This window comes from Lemur catta, chromosome 10 (assembly GCF_020740605.2).
Source record: "Lemur catta isolate mLemCat1 chromosome 10, mLemCat1.pri, whole genome shotgun sequence".
NCBI classification, from domain to species: Eukaryota; Metazoa; Chordata; class Mammalia; order Primates; family Lemuridae; genus Lemur; species Lemur catta.
In genome coordinates this window covers 81,520,885-81,546,128 of record NC_059137.1, presented here as the reverse complement: position 1 = coordinate 81,546,128, position 25,244 = coordinate 81,520,885, and the positions used below count along the sequence as shown (strand labels likewise).

Sequence of the window (25,244 nt, the reverse complement as noted above, 5' to 3'; positions counted from 1 at the left end):
TAGAGAGAACGGGCATCTGCTTGCAGTGTGTAAATTCTGGATCTATCTCTGAATGGGGGAAATCTGTATTATGTGTTTATTCCCATGAAGAACTGGAATGTAAACATTGATATCTGAATGCTTCTGATATTTCTAGAGAATCTTTGAGTTTATGACCCAATTTTGCCCCTAGATGCAGTACTCCTTGCTGAGTTTGCCTGTACAGCTGTATCCCTGTGAGGTGATCACCAGATCGGTCCCTGGGTTGCTTTCTGGCTAAAGGAAGTGTGGTTCCCTAAGACAGGAACAGAAGGACCTCCTGACCTTCCTATAACTATCCTGTTGTAGGAAGTATAGTTTCCTACAGAGAAGAACAAAAAGACCATCAGCGTAGGATAGGAAGTGGGAGCTGTAGGGTCAGTCAGAGGCCAAGAGTTAGGGGAGGAATAGGAAGGGTGTTTATCCCTTGAGTTGCCAAGAAAGGACATGCTTATCACCCACACTACAAGTTTTGAATGATGAGGACTTCCCTAATAGACTGAGCAGCAAGAGTCCCACACAAGAAGCCCTGTAGCAAGTGGTTAGAGCATTTGCTAGAAGTAGCTATTTTTTTTTTTTTAACATCATTGAACTCTATAGTGAATCCTAAATGGTGTAGGTTGGGAGGAGACCAGAGTTAGATTAAGCCAGTGGTTGTCAAAGTCTGGTCTGTGGACTAGCAATATCAATATCAGCTGGAACTTGTTAGAACTGCAAATTCTTAGAGACTAGCAGCCTGTATTTTAACAAGATCTCCAGGCAATTCTAAGTGCACCATCAAATTTGAGAACCGTTGGCTCAGCCAATTCAACTAATGGTAGTGGCAAAGTCAACGTTGAGAAAGAATGAGTGAAACTTCATTACATGTTGAATATACTTTAATCTTTATATGCCTTTAATAGGGCATGCTGTGTTTCAGGTTGAAGGACGGAAAAGACTGCTTCACTCTAGACACTAGTAAGGTGTAACATTGTTTTTGTAGGTGGGGAATACCCCCTGTTCATGGCTATAATTCACCCTGGAACCTAAATTCTACCAGATTATAATGGAAGTGAGCTTTTCCTCTTGTCTCCTTTTTCATTTTAAAGATTTATTCCCTGATTTTAAAAAATACTTTATATATGCAATGGCCTGTGAAATTTTTGTTCTCATGGCTTTGTGGTGGCAAGAGTTGGTTCAGTAGCACTAGGTACGTAAAAATCATCTAGATGTCTTATTTAGAATGGATTATTGGCCACTATCCCTGGAGATTCTGATTTATTAATAGTAGATATGACATAGTGTCCAGGAATCTGCACTTTTAACAAGCACACTTTGGTGAAACACTGTACTAAATTTACAAGGAGAGTGGTGATTTATCTGATTATAATTTTATCTTGGGAAATTCTAAGATATACATGTTTTCATGAATTTCTGAGAATATTTGCAGATATGAATCTTAATTGCTAGTAATGAAGCTACCTAATTATTTAATATTCACTGGAAAATTGCACGGAGATGTTGGGGATAAAATTATCTGGGAAATCATGGGTAGTTTTCCTGGGTTAAAAATGCCCCAAAAACTGCTGTGACAGTGAAATATTATAACACAAATGAATCAGACTTAAAAATTTGTAGTTCTATAATATTTTGTGAATAATCTTTAGGAAGCCTAACTTTATGGTTATGGGGCTACATATTAAAGCTTCACACAGGAAAAGAACAACTGGAGAAAATACTCGGGAAGTATGCCCTTTCCCACAGACTCCAAGCCATGTGCTAGAAGCCTAGAATGCTGATCAAGAGTGGTAAGAAAATGTTATGTCAATTTGCAAAGGCTAGTACCTGAAGGTCACTGTCAAGGGAGAAGTGCATTCATCTAAAATGACTTATAATATTTTTCTTGCTCTGTTATCCAGGCTGGAGTACAGTGGTATGATAATAGCTCACAGTAACCTCCAACACCTAGGCTCAAGCAGTCCTCCGGCCTCGTCCTCCTAAATAGCTAGGATTATAAGCACGTGCCACCGTACCCAGCTAATTTAAAAAAATTTTTTTTGTAGAGTTGGAGACTGGCTGTATTGCCCAGGTTGGTCCTAGACTCCTGCCCTCAAGCAATCCTCCCACCTCGGCCTCCCAAAGTGCTGGGATTACAGGTATGACCTACCAAACCTGGCCTAATTTTTTTTCTTGCATAGAATTGTCAAAATAAAATTATATTTATCTTCCAGAAAAATGATTAATAAACAAGAATGGGGCAGGAAGCATTTCCTCCCCCCCCCCTTTTTTTTTCTGTTCTCTTTGGAGAAAGTTTGTAGTTAGTACCTTTATGCCAGGATTCTACTTGAAATGGGTGAGAATAAAGACAGTGGCATGTTCTTGTTTCACCTTCGGGGGTGGATAGCTACCAACAGAGGCAGTTGTTTCCTCTTTGCAATGGGAAAAGGGAGTAAAGAAAAAAAAAAGGATGATTAAATATTCCAGTGCCTTCAGTGTGTTTTTTGGGAGAATGACATCCCCAGTCAGGAATGGGGCTAAGGTCTTAGGAAACTGTGGCAAGCCACCCTCCACACTAATATTTCAAGAAGAAATTGAACCCATATTTCCTTTAGATGGGAGGAATAGATGCCCAGGCTCTCTCTGTGCTCTAGAGTCACTACTTTAGGAGTAGGCTTCTCTGCACTCTTTCTTGACTGGCGTCGGCAGGAAGGGAGCAGAGTCCATGGAGAGCACTGCCATCAGACAGTCGGCCTTCTGCCATGTTCAGCTCTGTTTGTCATTCAGAGCATGGCAGCACCTGGACTGTACCACACCATACCCAAGAACATCCTTGTTCTTTCAGCTGCTGCCCTCATGGAAGCCGACTCCCTCCATTTTCCTCTGCAGAGCCTGTGATACTGTTCTCAAGTACTTTGTCTTGGTCAGGTGCCGGCTCTGCTGTTCCCTCTGAACGTGCGTCTCACTTTAAGGAATAGAATCGTCCTAAATTTCTCCTGAAAAGTAGTTTTCTGAACATTCTAATTTTCCTGTCACTTTTTAAAGTCGTATGTTACTGGGCTAAACTGTTTTTTTTTTTTTTAAACCAGTGTTTCTCAAGTTGTATGTGCAATGATTGAAAGTGGTACAGGGATAAGCATCTTTTGAATTTAATTCTTTTGTATTTATTTTAATATTTCATAGGAAAAATATGTTAGGACATCAAACTCATGATTTTATGGATATTATTGCCTAAGATGAGGTTAAGAAAAAAAAACGTGCGTCAATGGTTAAGTGGATTTTAGAAATATATTTAATAAACAGTAACACAGATGGCATGGGGAAGGCAAAAGTACTGAATGAAGGTGGTACGTACATGACCAAAGCTTGGGAAGTACTGCTTTGAACAGATACTCATGGCTAACAATTTTATAAATAGTCTTAAAAATGATAAAGTAAACTATAAAGTTGAAGTGCTGTGTCATGTTGGAAGGAGATGTGTAGTTGGCATAGCATGGGTCTGTAACTGCAAATTCCCCGTTAAAGCAATTCCATTCCAGAAAAATCTATTTTAACTGGTCCTTTTAAAACACTAAGCTTGTAATAATCCTTGCTAATATCATTTATATGCTCTTACTGAATATTTTGTTCCAAATTAAGTAAGATTTTCTATCTTCGGTAGGACACTTGTGAGAAAACTGCTGTAAAACTTTGTTTAAATGGTTTGCTGTTCTTTATTTTCCTCCTTTTCAAGTAACAGCTTTATTGAGACATAATTCACATACCACAAAATCCACCCTTTAAAAGAGTATAATTCAGTGGTTTTTAGTATATTCACAGAATTGCACAACCATCACCACTGTCTAATTTTAGGGTATTTTCATCACCCCAGAAGGAATCCCTGTACCCATTAGCAGAAACCTCCCCTTTTCCCCCGCCCCCCATTCCCTGGCAACTACCAATCTTTAATACTTTCTGTCCCTGTGGATTTGCCTACTGTGGACATTTCATGTAAATGGAATCATGCAATATGTGGCTTTCTGTGTCTTCCTTCTTTCACTTAGCACAGTGTTTTCAGGGTTCGTCCGTATTGTAGCATGTGTCAGTACTTCATTTCTTTTTATGGCTGAGTAGTATTTTATCCTTTGTATGGATATACCACATTATGTTTATCCATTCATCAGTTGATGGGCATTTAGGTTGTTTTTTGTGTATGTGTGTGTGTGTGTGTTTTTACGTAGTATTAACTATATCTGGGTTTTTTCAAATAGTTGTTGGATGACTCTATAGGGGTATTTTAGAGGGGATTCATGTAGTAAGTGCGAATTGGATTTAGAGTCCCTTCTGATCATGGGTTTGAGGAGTTTGTATCTATAATTTCTTTGTGCTAGTAAAATACGCTTTTCTAAGAGCTGGAGCAGCTACTTTTCTTCCATAGCAGATCATTTGTTATTAAAAAAGAAAATATTTTCACATTACTTCTTTAAAGACTGAATTTCAAAAATAGTTTCTGTTAAAAATAGTATTCAACATTTCTGGAAGAGGAACTCTTACTGAAAGGCTGATATTTTTGTCTATATTTTAATTTTATTTTCCAATCTCTTCATTTTTACCCTATTAAACCCTGTGATCCAGCTCTATTAATCTAGGTCCTGTTTCTAGTATGTGAATATTTATAGACAATAATAAATTATATTAGTTCTAATAGAGTTTAAAATGTTTTGTTAATTTTTATCCTAGCATAACAAAAATGACTGGGTGGTCTGATAAAGCTTTCATCTTTAAATATTAAGCCAATTCTTTTTATTTTTAAAGTCTACATTAATTGAATTATATCCACAAAAGTGTTCAACAGTATTTATCTTGGGCCTGTGGGTGCAAAACACTTCGTGGAATAATGGTTTTTCCATTTCCTTATCTCAGCCATGGTACTCAAAACCTGGGCCGACCATTCTGCAGTGGGGGAAATGGTTGAACTAGCATGTGACTAGGATTATTAAGCTTTTGGAAACTGTCATGTGAGACCGGAGGTTGTTCAGTTGTTGAAGAGAAGACTGGCAACGTCATGACAGCCCTCCTAGCCATTCAGAGTTTGTCTGTAGAAATCTTATTCTTCCTCTGGAGAGTGGTGGGAAGAAATTTTAGTGAAAGAAGTATATATTGACAAGCCTGCTACTTCTGCTTGATTATAAGTAGGCCTAAAACATGGGTTTGTTTTTTAATTTTTTATTCCTATGTACCTTTCTACCATCTTTCAATTCCTAGAATATCTAGTCCAGTGACTGATGGTAAGAATGGTTTCTGGATTGTATTTCGCCTATTCAGGATATATGGAATGTTACCTTATTACATTATCATTAATACATGATTTTTAGCTTTAACAATGTAAATGTGTAAAGTGCTATTTGATATTTTGATATTACAATTTTATATAGTTCAGTTTTATTAGATCAGGATTAAAATATGCCTTCCATTTGGTTTAATGTTTAAGATTTAATCAGTCCTTAAAAACGTAGTATATAATACTATAATTTGCTTTGTCAATAATCGGCAGGATGTGGTGGTGTTTAAGACACTGGGGGGATGGTGGGAAAGACGCTGATGATGGTGGCTATCCATGTTCGTGTGGAGAAATAGGGATAGTTCTTGACCTGTTTCAGTATTGCCTGTCTGCTTCAGCTTATGGCTTTAGGCTGTAATATACTTCTCTGTGCTTTAAATGGCCATTTTAATCTAGGCTTCCATGGGCTTCAGGCAGTGGAGTGGAGTGTGCTAAGAGTCCGGGGTCAGATCATATGAATGTAAATCTCAACTTTACCATCTAATAGCTGTGTGAATTTAGGGAAGTATCTTAACTTCTCTGGGCCTCGATTTACTTATCTGTGAAATGAAGATGACTGTACTTACCCCATTGGGTAGTGAGGATTAAATGCCAAAATGTACTTATGTGCCTTGCCTATCTCATAGCAAGCACGCAGTGATGTTAAATGCAGGTGCTAATTGTTGTTAATACTAGTATATAAAGGTTAAGTGCCTTCTCAAAGATTTCTGAATAGTCCAGAGGAATTCTGAATTCCCAGACGGACTCTGGTCCACCTGCTTTCCCTAAGGCAGGCTAGATTCGTGTTGCCTGATCAGGACCACACATTCGAAGGAAGTTTTGGGATTGATTCTCCTGGATATCCATTGTGTGGATCTCTCCCTGCCTTGTTCCCTGAGTCTGTGAAATGTGGAGCATTTGTGTGGTGGGAGTTCTCTGACATTATTTCAGAGGTGCATGGGTGAATGTGTAGATATTCCATATGAACACTGGAACATCAGAGCGCTGTGAAAAATCACACCACCTGTGCTATAGGAGAAAAGCAGTACATTTTTTCTCAAGGGAGATTAGAAAAGGACAAGAAAAAATATTTTAAATTAATGATATGACAAAATGAACTATAGTACGTCCGCATGAATATCATAAAACCACCTTCAGTTTTACATGATTGAAGTGTCCATTCAAAAAGTGTCTGTTAAGCATTTATCCATGCCTGGTTAGCTCTGTCTAGGAGAGAGCGTGCCCGGAAACCCCTCGGGCCACTCATGACTGAGACTGCTTCTTAAATCCAGGTCAGGTTCTTCGCACTTTCTTTCTGGAGGCAGGTTGCAGGGGCTTATCTTGGTTTTCTCTCTCAGAGTTGTCTCCACCCGCCCATCTCCCGGAATTCTGTTTTCCCAAGACTGGCTATGGGTCGGCCACACTCTCCTTAGCTTTCACCTTTCCTTGTTATCCTGATGGTTGTTTTCAAACCCTTTTGGGATTAGGATTTTTACTGCTAATCCTTCTGGAAAAATAGAAAAGGGCTAACAAATATAGGGTAGTTAAAGATTTGGAGTTTTGACAGTTGTTTTATAGTTACCAATTCAGTGCTAAGATAGTAACTGCTAAAATTGTAACTGGAAGCCAAGTTGGGTGTCTATCTTCATTATGCTAAATGGGAAGCTCACTCAACTTCTTGTATTCAATGGATTGTACCTGTACCTGCCGCTCCCCACACCCCCACCCGAAAATATTTCTTTCTACTACCAGTGGAGATTGACGAAGTCAAGAAAGAGCCACAAGAATCCTCCCCATCTTGAATGTGTTGTTTGCATTGCCAAGGATGATACCTCAGATCTCTTTTAATCAGATATGGTAAGATGACAGACACAGAGACAAGCTGCCTATGAAAGAGTAGTGTATTACTTACAGTTCCCAAAAGGAGGGGGCACACCACGCTACACAAGGCCACGTGAGGATGCACCTGGATCAGTTCGCAGGCAGAAAGAGCAAGGGGAAAGCATGGGCAGGAGCTTTATTGGGGTTTCTGTGGGAAAGGCAAGGTAGGGCAGGCTAAGCAGATTTAGGATTGGCTAGTTTGAATAATGTTCGAGGGCTCTGGGCTATAGGGGTGGTCCCTAATTGCATGAGACCTGGCTCTGGGGTAATTTAGGGCAGGGAAATATTGGTTTGGTGCATGAGAGTTAGATAAGAAGGTGGTTGGAGGTGTGGACTGTGGATTGGTTGGTTTGCCTGTGAAAGGCGTGCTCATAGGCGTATTCTTTACTGTGTCTTGGAATTAGCTAGCCATGGGAGGAGCAGTCTCTCCAGGATTAGTAAGGCCCCAAGATGTCAAAGCATCGTAAAATATAGAAAATGAAAACCATGATTAATGCATACCCCTTCCAGCAGAACTATGCTTATCACAGAAGTGATTCTTTTGGGAGTATTTTCTTATTGAGTGGTAGAAAGAATGGTAAAGTGGCTTTCTGCACCCCTGTTGTTTACAGTCTAGCTTAGTAGATAAGGCCTGCACACGTCAAACAGTGGCCAACTGTGTAGGACACAAGGATCATATGCCAGAAAGATCAGTACAGAGTAGTGGGAGTTTAGAGAAAGCAGAGATGAGAGTATCCTAGAAGCAATTAAGAGGGCAATGGTTAAGAAGGCTGCTGGGTTCACATCTGGCTTCATCAATTATCAGCTGTGTAACCTTGAGCAAGTTTATGTAATCCCTTTGTTTTAGTTCCCTCACTTGTAAAATGAGTTTAATAATAGTGTAGTACCCATGTCATAGAGTTTTTGTGAAGACTAAATGAGTTGATATATTGATATAGAAAGAGCTCAGAACTAAGCCTGGCACTTAGTAAGTATTCAGTAAGTGTCAGCTGTTATTAGAGCTGTTGAGGAAAGTTCAGTGGAGAGGATAGAACTGATCTGTGCTTAAAGGAAGAGAGGGGAGGGTTGGAGAGGTGAGGAGGGAGGGAGAGAGACGGGAAGTGTTCCTTTGCTGAGGCAGGGGAGGGAGTATGATGATGGCTGGAAATGAGCCTGGTAAATTCAGGTAAAAAGAGATCAGTCTCATAGGATAAGGTTGAAAAAATAGGTTGGTGAGAGCTTTGAATGCCAAGGAATTTGCAATTTTTTCTTTAAACCATGGAAATTCATCAGGGCCTTTTTTAAAAAAATTCTTTTTTTTTTTTTTTGAGACAGAGTCTTACTCTGTTGCTGGGGCTAGAGTGCCGTGGCGTCAGCCTAGCTCACAGCAACCTCAAACTCCTGGGCTCAAGCAATCCTACTGCCTCAGCCTCCCGAGTAGCTGGGACTATAGGCAGGTGCCACCATGCCCGGCTAATTTTTTTTTTCTATATATTTTTAGTTGTCCAGCTAATTTCTTTCTATTTTTTTTTTTTTTTAGTAGAGATGGGGTCTCACTCTTGCTCAGGCTGGTCTCGGACTCCTGAGCTCAAAAAAAATTTCTTTTTTTAAAGCAGGGACGTGACATTAAATGAGTGCTTCATACCACTTAACCGTAGTGGTATGGTTTTGGAGAGAGGAGAGACTTGGGACAGGTTGTATAAATCAAGATAGATTAAGTTAGTGGTAGTGAACAACAACGCCAAAATCTTTGTCGTTTTAAAAAGTAAAGGTGTGTTACTTGCTCATGGTACATGTTCATCACAGCTCCACTGGGGACTCTGCTCATCACAGTTATGCAGAGATCCAGGCTGACAGAAGAGCCAACATGTCATATTTTGTTGACCTTAGGAGAGAGGAAAGAACACTCTGGAGGGTCACACACACGCATACTTCCATTTACAACTCAGCATTGGAGCTAGTCACATGTCAGTAACCAGTTACAAGGGCTTCAGTGCAGCCCTTCTATGTTTCGGGGGAATGGCTGGGGTGAAAGAACTGGAAATATTCATAAATAGCACTGATCACTGCTGACCACACTGGGAAACATTGTATAATATAATAGTTCAAGTAGGTGGTCTCAGCTTCTGGGTCAGAGTTGTTGCAGTCAGTGCAGAGAAAGCTTGGATAAAAAAAGAATTTGAAGAAATAGAGTTTAAAAGTTGATAATGGATTGGATGGAGTTGCAAAGAAAAGTCAAGAGGAGGCAAAACTTTTGGACACAGTGGGAGATGAGGCTGCCCCAACGGAAGTGTGGGAATTGGTGTGTGTTGAGGGGATGGCAGCAGAGCAGGAGGATGCCCTCAGGGCCTCTAGGGCTGTGCTCCTTGATGAATAGTCACCAGCCAGTGCCTACCCACAAACTGTAATTGGTTTGCAGGGAAATAAGTATAGAAATAGAGAGTAATCACATTTGTAGTAATTCTTTTCTTTATTTCCATGCTATGGTTTGCTCTGATTATGTTCCTGTTGAATCTAATAAAAAAAATTGGGGCTTGTATTTTCTGTATCCTTTTTATTTCTGTTTTTAGTGATTTGTTTTTATTATGTTTTATAAAAGTAGAAGATAAGGGAAAAAATAACCAGCCCTTCACAGATAGTTGAAAAAGCATTGCTTTGGAGATAGGAGACAGGCACTTAGGGATCAGAGATGGTGATAAGAATGTGAGTCCTTTTTATAGAATGATTAGTTGAGTACCTGAGATGTGAGCAAGAGAAAGACTCTGGGAAGAGAGGGCTCAGGACTAAGCCCTGGGGGACACCCAGTGTTCTGGAGGCAGAGACCTAAGAGGAGATGTAGACAATACAGAGTCCTGGGAATCACTGGAGGTGTTGGGATGTTAGTAGTGTCAGATGCACAGGGTCAAGGAAAATAAAGGCTGAGGTCAAGCTAGATTTGGCAAAAAGTAAGTCATTGTGAATGTTTAAAAGTAAATTTTTAGTTAAGTGGGATGGTCAGCCATCAGATTTCAACAATTATAAGAAATGCTTTGGTAATAAAATAGGAGAGGGTATAACTTACTGGTCAGAAAAGTTTTGATCAAAACAAAAGCAAAAACTAGAATGGTAGCTATTGAGCCCAGCAAGGGAAAGTACATTTTGTTGTTGTTGTTTTTTTCCAGTAGGAAAACCTAAGCAACTTCAAAAGTTCCTATCAGCTGATCGGTGGGGAAGTCAATGTGGGAGGGAAAGAGGAGGTGGTCCTGTTCCATGGCTGGGAGCCAAAGTGGAGCCAAAGAAGCCATGGGATGGACCTGAGGGTGAGGACAGGGACAGATTGACCTCAGGTAACTACCCACACAGCAAATGGGGAGATTAGAAGGGGACACTTAGATAGGAATTTGCAAATCTTGATAGACTCAAATGGGAAAATGCAAGATGGAGCATGCCTGGGACTAGCATTGATGCAATAGATGTGGTCCAAGTTAAGCAGGCAGGGACTTGGGAACCCTAGTGAGAGCATCGATGAAATGGTTTGACATTGTTGACCATGGTGTCCACTCTGGGCTATTCAACTTCTTCCTCTAGTCCATACTCAGTAACAATGATTATTGAATAACAAAGTAATGGGGAGAGGAATGGAGTGGGGTTACTTAATCCCTAATCATGGTTAAAAGAAGAATAAAAATATAGTACAAAGTGGGTGTAAGTAAAATTATTTAGTTTAAATTATATCTAATATTTGAAAATATATATCAAAAGTTATCTGAAGTTATGAAAAAATAAAGGTACAATATTTTAGGTGCTCTAAACATTGTAAAATTTGAAAAATGCTTCAAGACTCAAGATTTATCAAAATAATCTGCCACTGGATTTCTCATTTTCAGTGAGCTATTTCTTGTTTTAAGTGTCAGAATGGTACAAGAACTGGGCAGACATGCAGTGTCTATTGTTTGTGTCCAGCTCTCCTTCCCCTTACCTAATTATTCTCCCTTCACCATCCTGAATCCAGCCCTTTGGTTTCCCCTTGCCTTTGCTATGGTAAGTGATGGGCCTCTGGTTTTCCAAGTGACATTGATACAAGGTAGCATGTCGTGCGTGGTTCCTCCATAGATTGCTGTGCAGTAGGGGCAGTGGACATAGTGGTTAAGAACACACTAGAGTCTAACTGCTTGAGTTCAAATCTTGGTAATTTGGGTCACTGAGGTTTTCAGGACATCTTTTCCTTGGCTGTAAAATGGGGATAATAAGAAAAATAAAGATTGCAGGAGATTAGGAGAGTACTAGATATATAATAAGCACCCAACAAATATCAATTATTTGTTCTTCTAAATAGATTATCTCTAACAGATGTTTTCACTGCTTTTCTCTAGTTTCTTTTGACTGACAAATCAAGTTATTCGTCCAAGGATAATGGAGAGTTGGCTGTACAGTATAGGCAAAGTTTTGTGTGTTGAGCAAGATGACGAGGGCTGAGGGAAGAGGAAAGGATAAAGGGATTGCATAAGGACAAAGTTAAACTTGATGGGAGAGGTATACCTGCAACAGGCCATGGTGTGATTGATTAGTTCTTTCTGGTGTTCTATGGACATGTTTTTAACAATTTTGACACAGAAAGGTTATTTTCTAGTTTTAAAATTAGAAATTTCATTCCTTTAATTGTTGATAGTACCAGGAAACAAATACATCATTGTTCATCAAGACATCTCTTAAGGAGGAATCAGATGTTGCAGCTCAGTAGGTATTAAAAATAACCTTTCCATGCTGGGTGCATTGGCTCACACCTATAATCCTAGCACTCTGGGAGGCCAAGGCGGAAGGATTGCTTGAGCTCAGGAGTTTGAGATCAGCCTGAGCAGAGAGAGACCCCGTCTCTACTAAAAAAAAAAAAAATAATAATAAAAATAAAAAAAATAGAAAATTAGCTGGACAACTAAAAAATACATAGAAAAAATTAGCTGGGCATGGTGGCGCATGCCTGTAGTCCCAGCTACTTGGGAGCCTGAGCCAGAAGGATTTCTTGAGCCCAGAAGTTTGAGGTTGCTGTGAGCTAAGCCGGCACCATGGCACTCTAGCCGGGGCAACAGAGTGAGACTCTGTCTCAAAGCAAAAATAAAAACAAACCTTTCCAGTCCGCTGATTTGTCAACCTACATGGGCAGGTATAACTTCTTGAAAGTGGAGTACAAAAGTAAAATCTCCATTTCTTTGTAACTGTAATGAGTTCTCGCAGGAATCCTTTTCTGATCATTCTGCTATAATTTAACTTAAGTGGCACTCTTCAGAAAACTGAAACATGCTTTACTTTGCAAGCAAGTAGCAATCAAAGGAATAAAGTCTTTCCTCTTTGAAAATAGAGTGAAATCACTTCCAATCTGATCTTTGCAACCCAATGCATGCTGATAATATGAGCATAAACACATTAGGCACCAAAGAGAAATGGCATCTGGATGCTAAGATGTGATCAGGAAAGCCAGAGTAAACATAACCTGCCATCAGGGAAGCTGAAGTCCATCGTATCACATCATGTTTAAGCATAATTCGGGGTAGTCATATACTGTTGTGAGTAAAATCAGTTTTTGTTTTCAGTGTTCTTATTTTAGACCTCCCTCCCACCCTTGACTGGTTATAATACATAAATCAAGCCACAGCTGACAGTGATTTTCATTTTTTTAATCCAGGAAAAGGTCTTTGACTCAGACTCTGACTTGGCTTCACTGCATCGATCTACCTCACAAGCACTTTTTATAAGTCCCACAACAACATTAACTCCCATTTTTTTGCATATACATATCACAATAGGGTCTTTCATTACATGATCACAAATTATATACAGTCACTCTTACATGCTTCATGAAAGCAGCAAATTTAAAGAAAAGAGAGACTATTTAAAACTTGAGACCAGAGAGCATAGTTTATCTTATTTACAGTTTGGTTTAAAGATTGGTATTTAAGTTAATATCATACCACATATGGTAATCCTGCAAAGTGCTACATATTTTTATTGATAGTTAAGGGATTAAAGCAAAGTCCCCTTTTCATTATGTTTTCTTGCATTATTTACTCAGTGATAAACGACATTGCCTCACGGGTATGGGTTTTCCAATGAAAGACCCTATTGTGGCATTTATTTATATGGGGAGGGGGAAGCTGTTAGAGTTATGGTTCCAGAGGGAATTTAAACTCTGAATACACTGGTACTTGTACAGTTAAAACATACAGCTTAATGTTGTTTTAGCACTGCATTTTTACTCGAAGTAAAAGAAAAATAAATAGTAATGAACAAAGGGGAAAAGCTTAAGGTCGAAATGCAAGAAACCAAATAAAATGACTGAAGGCGTATTCTAAACTCAAAGATTAAAATTGGACCAGAGATAATGGCTATCATTTGATTGGTCTGTTTCTGCTGTTCAAAACGACTTCAGCTTTAACAGTTTATTAACTGTTTAAGGGCACCAGAGAACAATTCCTACCAAACTGAGGAGATAGGAAAATGAGCTGAAATAAAAGTTATGAGGGGCTGAAAAGTTTAATATCTTGGCCAAACCTTTGTGGAAAAAACCAATTCCATGCTGTGTCTGCTTGTCCAAACCAATATTCACAAGAATATTCACAAGAATTTCTGCTGACGGAGAGGAGGAAGGAGGTAGATATTTTGGAGGGAGGGTTAGTGTTTTAGAATATATTTGTTTTAAAATAGAAATAATAAAAATAAATAAGAGAAAATTTCAATTTTGAATCAAGTAGAAATTAGTGCAGCCTTCACTCATTTGGAATTTTGGATAATTTAACCAGAAATGGGCTGCCATTTTGCTAAGTACAAGAATAGGGACTTCCTAACAAATTAATGACATAAGTAAGATTTTAGGGCTAATATATTTGAGGCAAATGTCCCACCCATTCATTCAGCACATAAAAGATATCATTCCACTGTTTTCTGGGACCTCCATTGTTTCTGTTGAGAAGTTAGGTGTTATTCTGATGAGAAGCCAACTGTCATTTGTTTCATTGTTCTCCTGTGTATAATATTTCATTCTGGCTGCTTTCAAGATTTTCCTTTCCTTTGTATTTATCCTGCTTGAATTTTAAGTTTATATGTCTCACCAAATGTAGAAAATTTTAATTATTTTAAAAATAAATGGTTTCTTTTGAAATACTTTTAGATTTACCAAAATGTTGCAAACATAGTATAGGGAATTCCCACATACTTATCACCCAGCTTCCCCTAATATCAACGTCATGCATAATCATGGTATATTTGTTAAACTAAAAAAGTAGCATTGCTATTATCTACAGTTTTTCCACTGACGTCCTTTTTGTTTGTTTGTTTTAGGATCTAATTTAGGATCTTATCTAGGATTTCATGTTGCATTTTATCATCATTTCCCTCAGACTCCTCCATTCTGTGACAGTTTTTCACACTACACTTGCTTTTTGTAGCCTTGACACTTTTGAACAGTGCTGGTCAAGTATTTTTCAGAATGTCTCTCATTGTGAGTTTGTCTGATGTTTTCTCATGCTCAGATTGAGTTTATGCATTTTGAGAATACTACACAGGTAAGGTGTATTTCCCATTGCATCATAGCAGTGGATAATATCAATATGACTTATAACTGGTGATGTTAAACTTGATCATGTGGTCAAGTTGTGTCTGCCAGATTTCTCTACTCTAAATCTTATATTTTTTCGTTTCCATTTACTGTTTTTTGGAAGCAAGTCACAAAGTCCAGCCCATACTCAAGGGGAAGGGAATTAAGCTGTCCCTCTTGGAAAATATAGCATATACATCTGTTATTCTTTTAGAATTTTTCTGTAAGGTAGATGTCATCCCCTACCCTGCATTTATTTATTTGTGCATTCTTTTTTTATATATATGTCAAAATAGACAGATTTTTTTCCCCTTGGGTTCTAATCTAATGCTATCATTATTTATTTTCCTACTCAAATTGTTCCAACTTTGGCCTTTGGAAGCTCTTTCAGGTTGGTTCCTGTGTCCCTTTAAGCTGCCCTCTTTTTTTAACTTCCTTATTTTCTGGGCCTGTATGATTCTTCAGACTCATATTCTATTTTTCCCTGCCCCAGCCCTAGAATCAGCCATTTCTCCAAGCAGGCCTGTTTCCTATTATTGGAAAATGGTGTTTAGAAAGCAAGATCTAGGTGCTGGTTGTGCTTACTGCTTAGTATTTTTCAAAAGTATTTTTTGCACATTCTCTTTCATCTGTCCTTCTTGGACTCCAGTTACATGTCCCAAAGGTACTTGGGGCACTGTTTATATTTTTATAACATTTTTTGCTCTCTGTTTTTCACACTGGATTTCTATATAACTACTTTCAAGTTAATTTATTCTCTTCTGTAATCTCTAATTTGCTATTAAAATCATCCAATAAATTTTTATTTTGGATATAGTATTCTTCAGTTCTAGAATTTCTTTTTCCTTTTCCTAAAAGTAATTTTTATTTCTCTGCTGAGTTTTCCTTTTAGTTCACTTTATTACAGCATTCATGTTCTTAATTATAATATGAATAACTGCTTTAAAATCTTTATCCTTATCCTAATTCTAATATTTGGGCCCATTCAAGTTGGTCTCCACTGATTGCTTTTTCTTTGAGTATGGTTCACATTTTTTTTTTGTTTCTTTTATGTCTAGTAATTTTGGATTTTATCTTGGATATTGTGATTAATACTTTGCAGAAACTCTGGATTCAGTTATATTCCTCTGAAGAATATTAATGTTTTGTATTAGTTGGCAGTTAACTTGGCCGAACTTAAACTTCTTTTTTTTTTTTTTTTTTTTTTGAGACAGAGTCTCGCTCTGTTGCCCGGGCTAGAGTGAGTGCCGTGGCATCAGCCTGGCTCACAGCAACCTCAGACTCCTGGGCTTAAGCGATCCTACTGCCTCAGCCTCCCGAGTAGCTGGGACTACAGGCATGAGCCACCATGCCCGGCTAATTTTTTGTATATATATTTTTAGTTGGCCAGATAATTTCTTTCTATCTTTAGTAGAGACGGGGTCTCACTCTTGCTCAGGCTGGTCTCGAACTCCTGACCTTGAGCAATCCACCCGCCTCGGCCTCCCAGAGCTAGGATTACAGGCGTGAGCCACCGCGCCCGGCCTTGAACTTAAACTTCCAACTGCCTTCCCTGTAGTAGGCAGCAATCAAAAATCTCAGTTTAGTTTAGTTCATTTAGCCTTAAGTGGGCTGTTTGGTCTGCCCTCCTACACACATGGTTCAGAGGGCAATTAGAGAATTGGGCAGAGTTTATATGCAGAATATGGAATTTGTGCTTCATGGGCATTACTTTTCCTTATGTTTTCCTTCTTTACTTTCCAGCTGCTGAGTTGTTCCTGAACTCTATTCTCTGATTCTTTAGTCAGTAAGACTGAATGTTTCAATCTGAGTTTTAGATCCTCTGCCCAGCTAGGGTCTGCCCTCAGGTGAAAAACTAAAACAGGAATCTTAATGCCATTCCCTTCTTCCAAGTGTCAGCTCTATATAGTTTTTGTCAGCTTTTTGCTCACTGTCATTTATCTTCAGATTTTTTTTTTTTTTTTTTGGTCCAGAGTTTGTAAGTACTACCAGTGGGAGGATTAGTCTGATATAAGCTACCTCATTATTACTGGAAATAGTACTCTTTCATTTAAGGGGTGGGAAGGGTAATGTTAATTAAATAATCAAACAGGCAAATAAGTTTAAAACTAAAACTGTGTTTTTTGTGCTATTGAGAAATACACAGTGCTATGAGATCTAATAATAGGGGAATTTGACCTCAGTGAGGTCAGGAAAGTTTTCCTTGAATACATGGTATGGAGAGGTAGAGAATTACTAAAACAGAGAGAGAATAAAAGAGGAGACTACATATTTGTTGAATGAATGAATAACATAATCCAACTTTCTCTGCATCTTGGCTTATTTCTTTGCACTTGTTCTTATCCTCTCAATCTTTAATCATCTCTCTGGGCTTATGTGATGATGAAAGGGAGTCTATAGGTATGGTGCTTCTAATGTTATTCAATGAAGAGTATCTTGCATGAAAAACTTCTTGAGCCAAAGGAATCTGGGGTATGGACGCTTAAGTGGTATAGTGGAGTGTGTGGGCTTCTGGTTAATATAATCAACTGAATTATAAGGAAATCACCCCTGCCATTTCAAGTATTTAGAAATGCTGTATAACAGCACACACACATGCACATATACATACATACATAAACACACACACACACACACACACACGCATGCAAGGTCAAAACCAAGAAAATTGTCATAGGTAACCTAAATGGAGAAGGAATGTAAAGTCAGAGTGACTAAGCCTAACCTGAGAGACTCACACAGAGGAATAACGATAGGCAGTAATAGCTGGGAGATTGGGGCTTTGATCTTTACCAAGGAAGAAGTACCCAGCCATGGATTGAGTACATGTGGAAAACTGAAACTGAATTATCCACATAAAGCCAGAAGCTATAGGGGAGTGATGTGTATGTTAAATGGAGAAGGAAATTCCATTCTACTGTCCCAATAGATAGGCAAAGAAATTTGCTGTGTACTCAGAGCTATACATCGACAGAATTCCTGAGTCCTCAGTTTAAAGCAGCACACTAAATCTTGAGCAGACCAAATAAAAATAAATCCACATTCAGACACATTAGGTGAAATTGTAGAATATCAAAGGTAAAGAAAAAATATAGAAGCTACCAGGGGAGAAAAAACGGATACGTATCAAGAAATGCATGCTAATAACAAACTTATCAGCCAAAAGACATGCCTGAATATAGTAGAGTAATATATTCAATGTGCTAAATGAAAATAATTGTCAATAAAAAGTCTACACTTATTTAAGTGATCATTCAATTATGAGGATGTAATAAAGACATTTTCAAACATAAAGTGTTGAAAGAGTTTAGTGCTCATAGACTCCTCCTGAAAGAATTACTAAAGATATACTTAAAAGGAAATTGTGGCAGATTGTATTTTTCAAAAATGGCCATAACAGTATCTACCATCTTGTATATTCTTTTACAATGTAACCTTGCCACTCCCACACCAAAAGGTAGAGTCTGATGCCCTCTCCTTGACAGTGGCCTATGACCCTTCTCTTGAAACCAGTAGAATGTGGTGGATGTGATAACCATGTTGACTTTTGAGGCTAGGTCAGAAAAGGCCATGCAGTTGAAGGAGTGAAGGACATGCTATCCCCAAATGTGCCAGATTGGTATATCGATTATTTCGAGTTAAAAACATTGCAGGAGTTATAGTTTCAGAAAGGATGAGCTGACTTGTCTCTTCTTGCATGCAGCAAGTGATAAAGATTCCTCTGGGAGGGGTAACCTCTCCATACCAGGGCAAGAAAATAGCCTTTATCACCAGAGACTTGGAACTGGAGGCTGCAGTGGACCTGAATAAACACACTTAACGGAGTAACTCTTATCTTCCACTAATTTTACACCCTCTATATGTCTCCTAATGACTCCCTTAGAAAATTTATGGCCCCTAGCCAGATTTTCTTTGTCCTGTCACTTCTCAAATTTATTACTCTTTGTCTAAAAAGTATAAAAGCATCTTGCTTTTGGCCACTTCTTTGGACTTCACTCTCTTGTGAAGATCCCTGTGTACATACAAAACTAATAAAATTTGTATACTTTTCTCTTATTAATTGGCCTGATGTCCATTTGGTTTCTAGATCCAGCTGAAGAGCCCACTATGAGCTAAAAGGTGGGGTTGGAAGTGATCTCTGGCTCCCCCACACAACTTTCAACTGCTTCTTTGGGATGCTTGCTCTGAGGGCTTCCAGCTGCCGTATAAGATGTCTAACTATTCTGAGACCTTAATGTTAAAGAGGCTTTGTATAGCCACTCTAGTCATCAGACCCTCCAGATAAGCCCATCCTCCAGCTCAGTACCACTGAGTGACACAGTCAAATTCATAAGATTTAGAAGAAAGATGGGCACGATGGCTCCTGCCTGTAACCCCAGCACTTTGGGAAGTTGAGGCAGGAGGATTGGTGGAGGCCAGGAGTTCAAGACCAGCCTGAGCAACATAGCAACCCTAACCCTAACTCTGAACCCCAACCTGAACCCAAACTCTGTCTCTACAAAAAAAGTAAAAAATTAGCTAGGTATGGTGGCATGTACCTATAGTCCCAGCTACTCAGGAGCTTGAGGCAGGAGAATTGTTTGAGTTCAGGAGTTTGAGGCTACAGTGAGCTATGGTTGCGCCATTGCACTCTAGCCTGAGTGACAGAGTGAGACCCCATCTCTTAAAAAAAATGATGCAGGAGAATGTTCCAGCTGATTGTTACCCAACATCCTGACCTGCAGAATATAATAAAATGGTTGCTGTTTGAAGCTACAATGTTAATTTGTCATGCAGCAACTGGAACAAAATTGAACCCAAAAGGAAGGAATGTTGTAAGGAAGATGGTGAATATATTTATAAATACAAATAAATATTGATATTTTTTAAAAAGTTGGATGAGGGTTGTTAAAAACTGTGTGATACTCAGATATTAGCAACAGTAATATGGAAGCTGGTGTTGAGTGAGAAGGAGAGAAGATTGCTGATAAAACCTTCCAAGGTCCTTATATTCGGAAAGTTACTAGAGATTGACTAAGTAAGATGTTAAAGAAAAGACATAGATTGTGTAAGTTATGAGATGATAGAGGGAAAAACAGGAATGCAGAAAATTTCAAAAGGCAGAAAAATAGGCCAAGTGCAGTCGCTCATGCCTATAATCCTAATACTCTGGGAGGCCAAGGTGGGAGGGTTGCTTGAGGTCAGGAGTTCTAGAGTAGCCTGAGCAAGAATGAGACCCCATCTCTACTAAAAATAGAAAAAATGAGCTGGGTGTGATGGCACAAACCTGTAGTCCCAGCTACTCAGGAGGCTGAGGCTGGAAAATCACTTGAGCCCAGGAGTTTGAGGTTGCAGTGAGCTATGATGACACCACTGCACTCTAGCCTGGGTGCCAGAGTGAGACCAGTGCTATTACAACCGTAGTTGTGGTAAATGTAAAGAAATTAATTTCAGTTATTAAAAATAATTATATTTTTAAAAATCCAGCTAAATGTTGTTTCAAAAAGACATCCAAGGCAAGACAACCCGAAGAAGTTATAAATAAAAATAAAGGTATAGAGAGGAGGTACCAGGAAAAAGCAAACCAAAAGAAAATAGATGTAACAATATTAATATAAGGCAAAATGGAATTTCTAGGTATTATGCACAGAAAAACTTATACATGTGCATCAGGAGATGTGTACAAGGATGTTCATTGCAGGGTTATAGATAATAATGAAAATTTTAACAGAATTTAAATATCTATCAGTATGGAAATATATGGATGAATTTTAGAATATTCATATGGAGACACTAAACAGCAATTAAATGAGAAAGACTAGATCTATGTGCATCAACATCGCTATTTTTCAAAACCATTGAGTGAAAGAAATAAGCTGCAGAATAACATGTCAATGTGGTATTTCTAAACACAAAACAATACACTTGGACTTCTAAGTTTCCTTCTGAATCTGAAATTATTTTATTGAATTTCACAGTAATCTATTATGTTCCTATAACTATTTGCAACTGAGTGTTTGAGGAATTGTGCCCAGAAACAGTGTATTTTAGCAAATAAACTGGCTGTCATTAAGAGCAATTGATGTATCCTAAAGAATGAACACACCTGGAATAGCAGAACGCTGTCATCCTCTGATCAAGTAATCTGTGGAGTTCAATGTTAGTAACCACTCACAGTGTGCTTAATGCTGTAGAATAAGCACATATATAAAAAATTTCTCCTTTCCTCCCAAGCTGCTTATAAAAAAAAGATGTGGCATAAAGAGGCACAAGTGTATCCTGAGAAGAAAAAATGAGATGTCTGGAGGAAGATATTTGTTAAGCAATAACTTTCTACTAGACTGTAGAGTGTAGCAAGCCAGAATCCCTGTTCTATAAGTAGATGTTGAAGTCACAAATGCCTTTAGATGTCAGTCCCACAGATATTTATTGAAAACCTACTGTGTACAGGGTGCTGTACTTAATGTGGTTATGAACACAAAAATGAATCAGGAGTCCCAAGGAGTTTATAGAGCACTGAAGGATTGAGGTAACTATAAAATGAGGCAGGGTAAGTTATAGGCCATGAGAATGATACACCCTGCTCTGTAGCTTGAAAGGAGAATGAAACTGTTTTCATTGGAGGGACTGGGAAGGGCGCTGCAGAGGCTGTATCACACATTTATAAATGTGTGATTGAGAGTGGCAGGGCAGTTTCTCCTCTGTGCCGTAGCTCTGTTTAGTATTTGATCCCCCCCCTTAGGAAAAATATTACTGAACATTAATCCTTTTGAAGCCTTTAATGGTGCTGCTGAGAATCATTTAAACATTTAAAATACACACCACGTAGCACACTTAGTTTAGAGGCAGCATGGTTAGCCACTGGAAAACTAACCATTGGTTTTGATAAAGGGGGCACTTTTGTGTTATGGCTTATGACAGAAAATGGAAAAATGCTTCAGTGAGACAGGCTGGCATTTTAAATTGGAGCACAATAATAGCCAAAAGTGCTGAAGTCAACGGACTGCTTAAAAATATGGTTTCCATTTGCTGAGAGAGGCCTTGCAAGGTGGCCACATACACGTGTTTGTAACCACAGTCAGTTCAGTTTTGCCCTAAATGTGGGACTGTGACCCTGATTGACATCAGCATCATGTACTTGTAGGGGAAAGAGATTTAGGTCATCCATGGATCCAAGACAAGTAGAAAATAGGCAAATAAGCAACGAATATGATAGACTTACATATTACACGTAACTTAGGTTGGAAACCATGCAAAGGTGACAGTGCTCTTCTGAATCTTCTGGAGCTGGCTTAAAAATTCTCCCTTTCCCCACCAACCTATCACAATAAGAATGGATTACCAGTCTATACAACTTGAAGACAATAAAGAAGGTAGAATGAGATATGTAAGAGAGTCTAAGAGGTGACATTTGATTTATGACTCAGACAATACAAAGGAGATGGCCATGAGACTTGGAGGATGAGAATTCCAAGGAAAAACACCAGCAAGTGGAACACATTCTGTTCCTCACAAACAAAGAGAGAAATGATGACCTTGGGCAAATTGCTTTACTTCTCTGGGCCTCATTGTCTTCATTTGTAAAATTAGAGGGTTGGATTGAGTGAGCCTGAAGGAATTTTTCAGCTCCAAAGTTCAATAAAATAAAGACTAGTTAATATAGGCAACAGGGCCAAATGTAGTTTTTGTTTGTTTCTAAAGATGACAATCGTAGGGGTGTTTGAAATATTAAGAGTAGATGGAATCACTGAGAGGGAGAAAATGTTGGCATGAGAAAAATATCAAATGAAACAAGGTTGAAGTAAATGGTAGGGTGTGGTGTTGGGGGGAATGCTTCTTTCTCACTTCTGATGTTTCCTTCCTTGTAGGGAAACTCAATTAGTGTAACACTCCTGGTCTCTGTGCCTTTACTTCTTCTAAAGGGAGGAAGGGTGACTTAGTCTGAGAAATTTGGACAGAAGAGAGTAGGTATGCTGTGCTCATCTTCTCCTTTTGGCTTTTGGGGCACAATCCTGACCACAGAGAACTCTTCTCTTCTATTCCTCCAGGCCGTAAGTGTTACATGAGGGAGGCCACCTCTTCTGGAAGCTTTGACCTGATCCAGCGTTGCCTGTGGGTAAATCTAAATTTGGGATTCAGTTTCCAGATAACTTTGGCTCTCACAGTAAGCCATGTTTTCCAGTTTAGCCTTCATCAGTGATAATGGTGATATTTTGGTCTGCCTTTGCCATATCTTCATCTTATTTCTCAGTAAATTCAGAATTTGGGTGAGAAAGATGTGTACGATTTATTTGGCTCTCAAGATCCCAAAAGTTGGATGCAGGGGAACAAAATAAGCTTTGATAAGAAGTAATATCGTTCTCTCTGAATCAGGTGAAGGCAAAAGTTATGAAGAACTAGAGATACTTTGAGGTATGATTGAGTTTCATAGATTCAAAATTATCTCAGTAAAGTAAGGGGCCAGACAATCAACTGTGAAGGAGTTGGCAGGCATGGAATTGGAAGGTTAAAAGAAAAAAAGTTTTAGAATTTCCTCTATGGAGAGAATACCAAAGAATCCACTAAAGAAAACCAAGGAATTGCCAGTCAGGGTGACAAACATTTAAGCATTTGAAATATACACCACATAGCACATTTGTTTTAGAGGCAGCAGTGGCTAGCCGTGGGAAAACTAACCATTGCTTTTGGTGACCATGGTTTTGATAACAGGCTGGAATGGATAGGGCTCTATGGCAGCCTCATTCTCTATCCCCAGGGACAAAAGTAGTGAAAACTGCTCTGTAGAATATATTTTATTCTTTTTTTTTTTTTGAGACAGAGTCTCACTCTGTTGTCCAGGTTAGAGTGAGTGCCGTGTCGTCAGCCTAGCTCACAGCAACCTCAAACTCCTGGGCTCAAGCAATCCTCCTGCCTCAGTCTCCCGAGTAGCTGGGACTATAGGCATGCGCCACCATGCCCGGCTAATTTTTTTTTCTGTATATATTTTTAGTTGTCCGTATAATTTCTTTCTATTTTTAGTAGAGATGAGGTCTCGCTCTTGCTCAGGTTGGTCTCGAACTCCTGAGCTCAAACGATCCGCCCACCTCGGCCTCCCAGAGTGCTAGGATTACAGGCATGAGCCACCGTGCCCGGCCTATTTTATTTTTAAGTTACACACATTTTCAGAAGTAAGTGAATCTATTAGGGTTGGACAATAAATGGTTGTATCTATATTGTTATAAATGCTAAACTGTTTTTCTTCAAATATGATAGTTGAGACAGCCACTAAATGGACACTTGTCTCAGTTGATTTCGGTTTTCTGTGTGTGTGTGTGTGTGTGTGTGTGTGTGTGTGTATTTTCAGAATTTTTTTATTAAACAGGTTTCTAAAAAATGTGCAATCAAAATACTGCATGTTAGCAGCCCCAATTTATTGAAGGTTATTATTCATTAAATAACAGGGCAGAAAAGAAAATACCATGGCTTATCCCCTGCACCCATTGACTTTTCTAGGACCAAGGGAAGTACCAGCTTTTCCATAAAGTAATTGCAAACTATTCTTTGCATCCTTGAGTTCTCTCTACTTTTATTGCACTTTAAGTATACCACATACAGTTTGGTGGAGGAGGGAGCAAGGAGCAGGGAAGGATTTCAGGAGGTGGGTACACTTGAACTGGGGCATGGAGGAAGAGTAGGATTTGGCAGGTGGATATAGGAGGTGGGAGCTAGCAGCACTCCATGTATGGCACATGGCTGAGTCCAAAAGGCAGGGAGACCTGGAGTCAGGTCATCTTCAGGGAGCAGTTTCTTGAGCAGGCCCTTTGGCTAGGGGACTAGGATGCAAGGGAAGTGTTATCTCCATGACTGAAAAAATATCTCCAAACCAGGTTGTACAAGGCTCTGGGAGGCCAAATTTTTTAAGGTAAGTTGAGATTGTGATGAGGAAATTGCCTGTGGAGAGGTAGAAACTGAAAAGTTAATAAGGCTGATTGTTGGAATGAGATTCTAGAAGGAAAGAGAATAAAAGAGTCTAGTAGAAAGGCAGATAAAGTTGGAGGAGAAGTGAGGAGAAGTTAAACAATAAAAAGGGAGGACCTAATTTATTTGAAAAATCAAGCAAATAATGCTGTTTTGTAGTTGATAAAAGAATACCTCCTAATATTTAGAAATACAAAAATTATTTTATTTTATTTTATTATTTTTTCTTTTTTTTGAGACAGAGTCTCGCTTTGTTGCCCAGGCTAGAATGAGTGCCGTGGCGTCAGCCTAGCTCACAGCAACCTCAGACTCCTGGGCTTAAGTGATCCTACTGCCTCAGCCTCCTGAGTAACTGGAACTACAGGCATGCGCCACCATGCCCGGCTAATTTTTCCTATATAGATTTTTAGTTGGTCATATAATTTCTTTCTATTTTTAGTAGAGACGGGGTCTTGCTCTTGCTCAGGCTGGTCTCGAACTCCTGACCTCGAGCGATCCACCCGCCTCGGCCTCCCAGAGTGCTAGGATTACAGGTGTGAGCCACCGCGCCTGGCCCTGTCAGAGTTTTTATTTCTTTTTCCATGCCAT

At 39.0% G+C, this 25,244-nt stretch overlaps 1 protein-coding gene across 1 annotated transcript in view; it reads left to right on the top strand.

The window, feature by feature from the left end:
- LOC123646463 (aminopeptidase O (putative)) overlaps nt 1-25,244 on the top strand; it is a 349,846-nt gene that overhangs the window by 9,874 nt on the left and 314,728 nt on the right. The gene's annotated exons all lie outside the window — the stretch shown is intronic.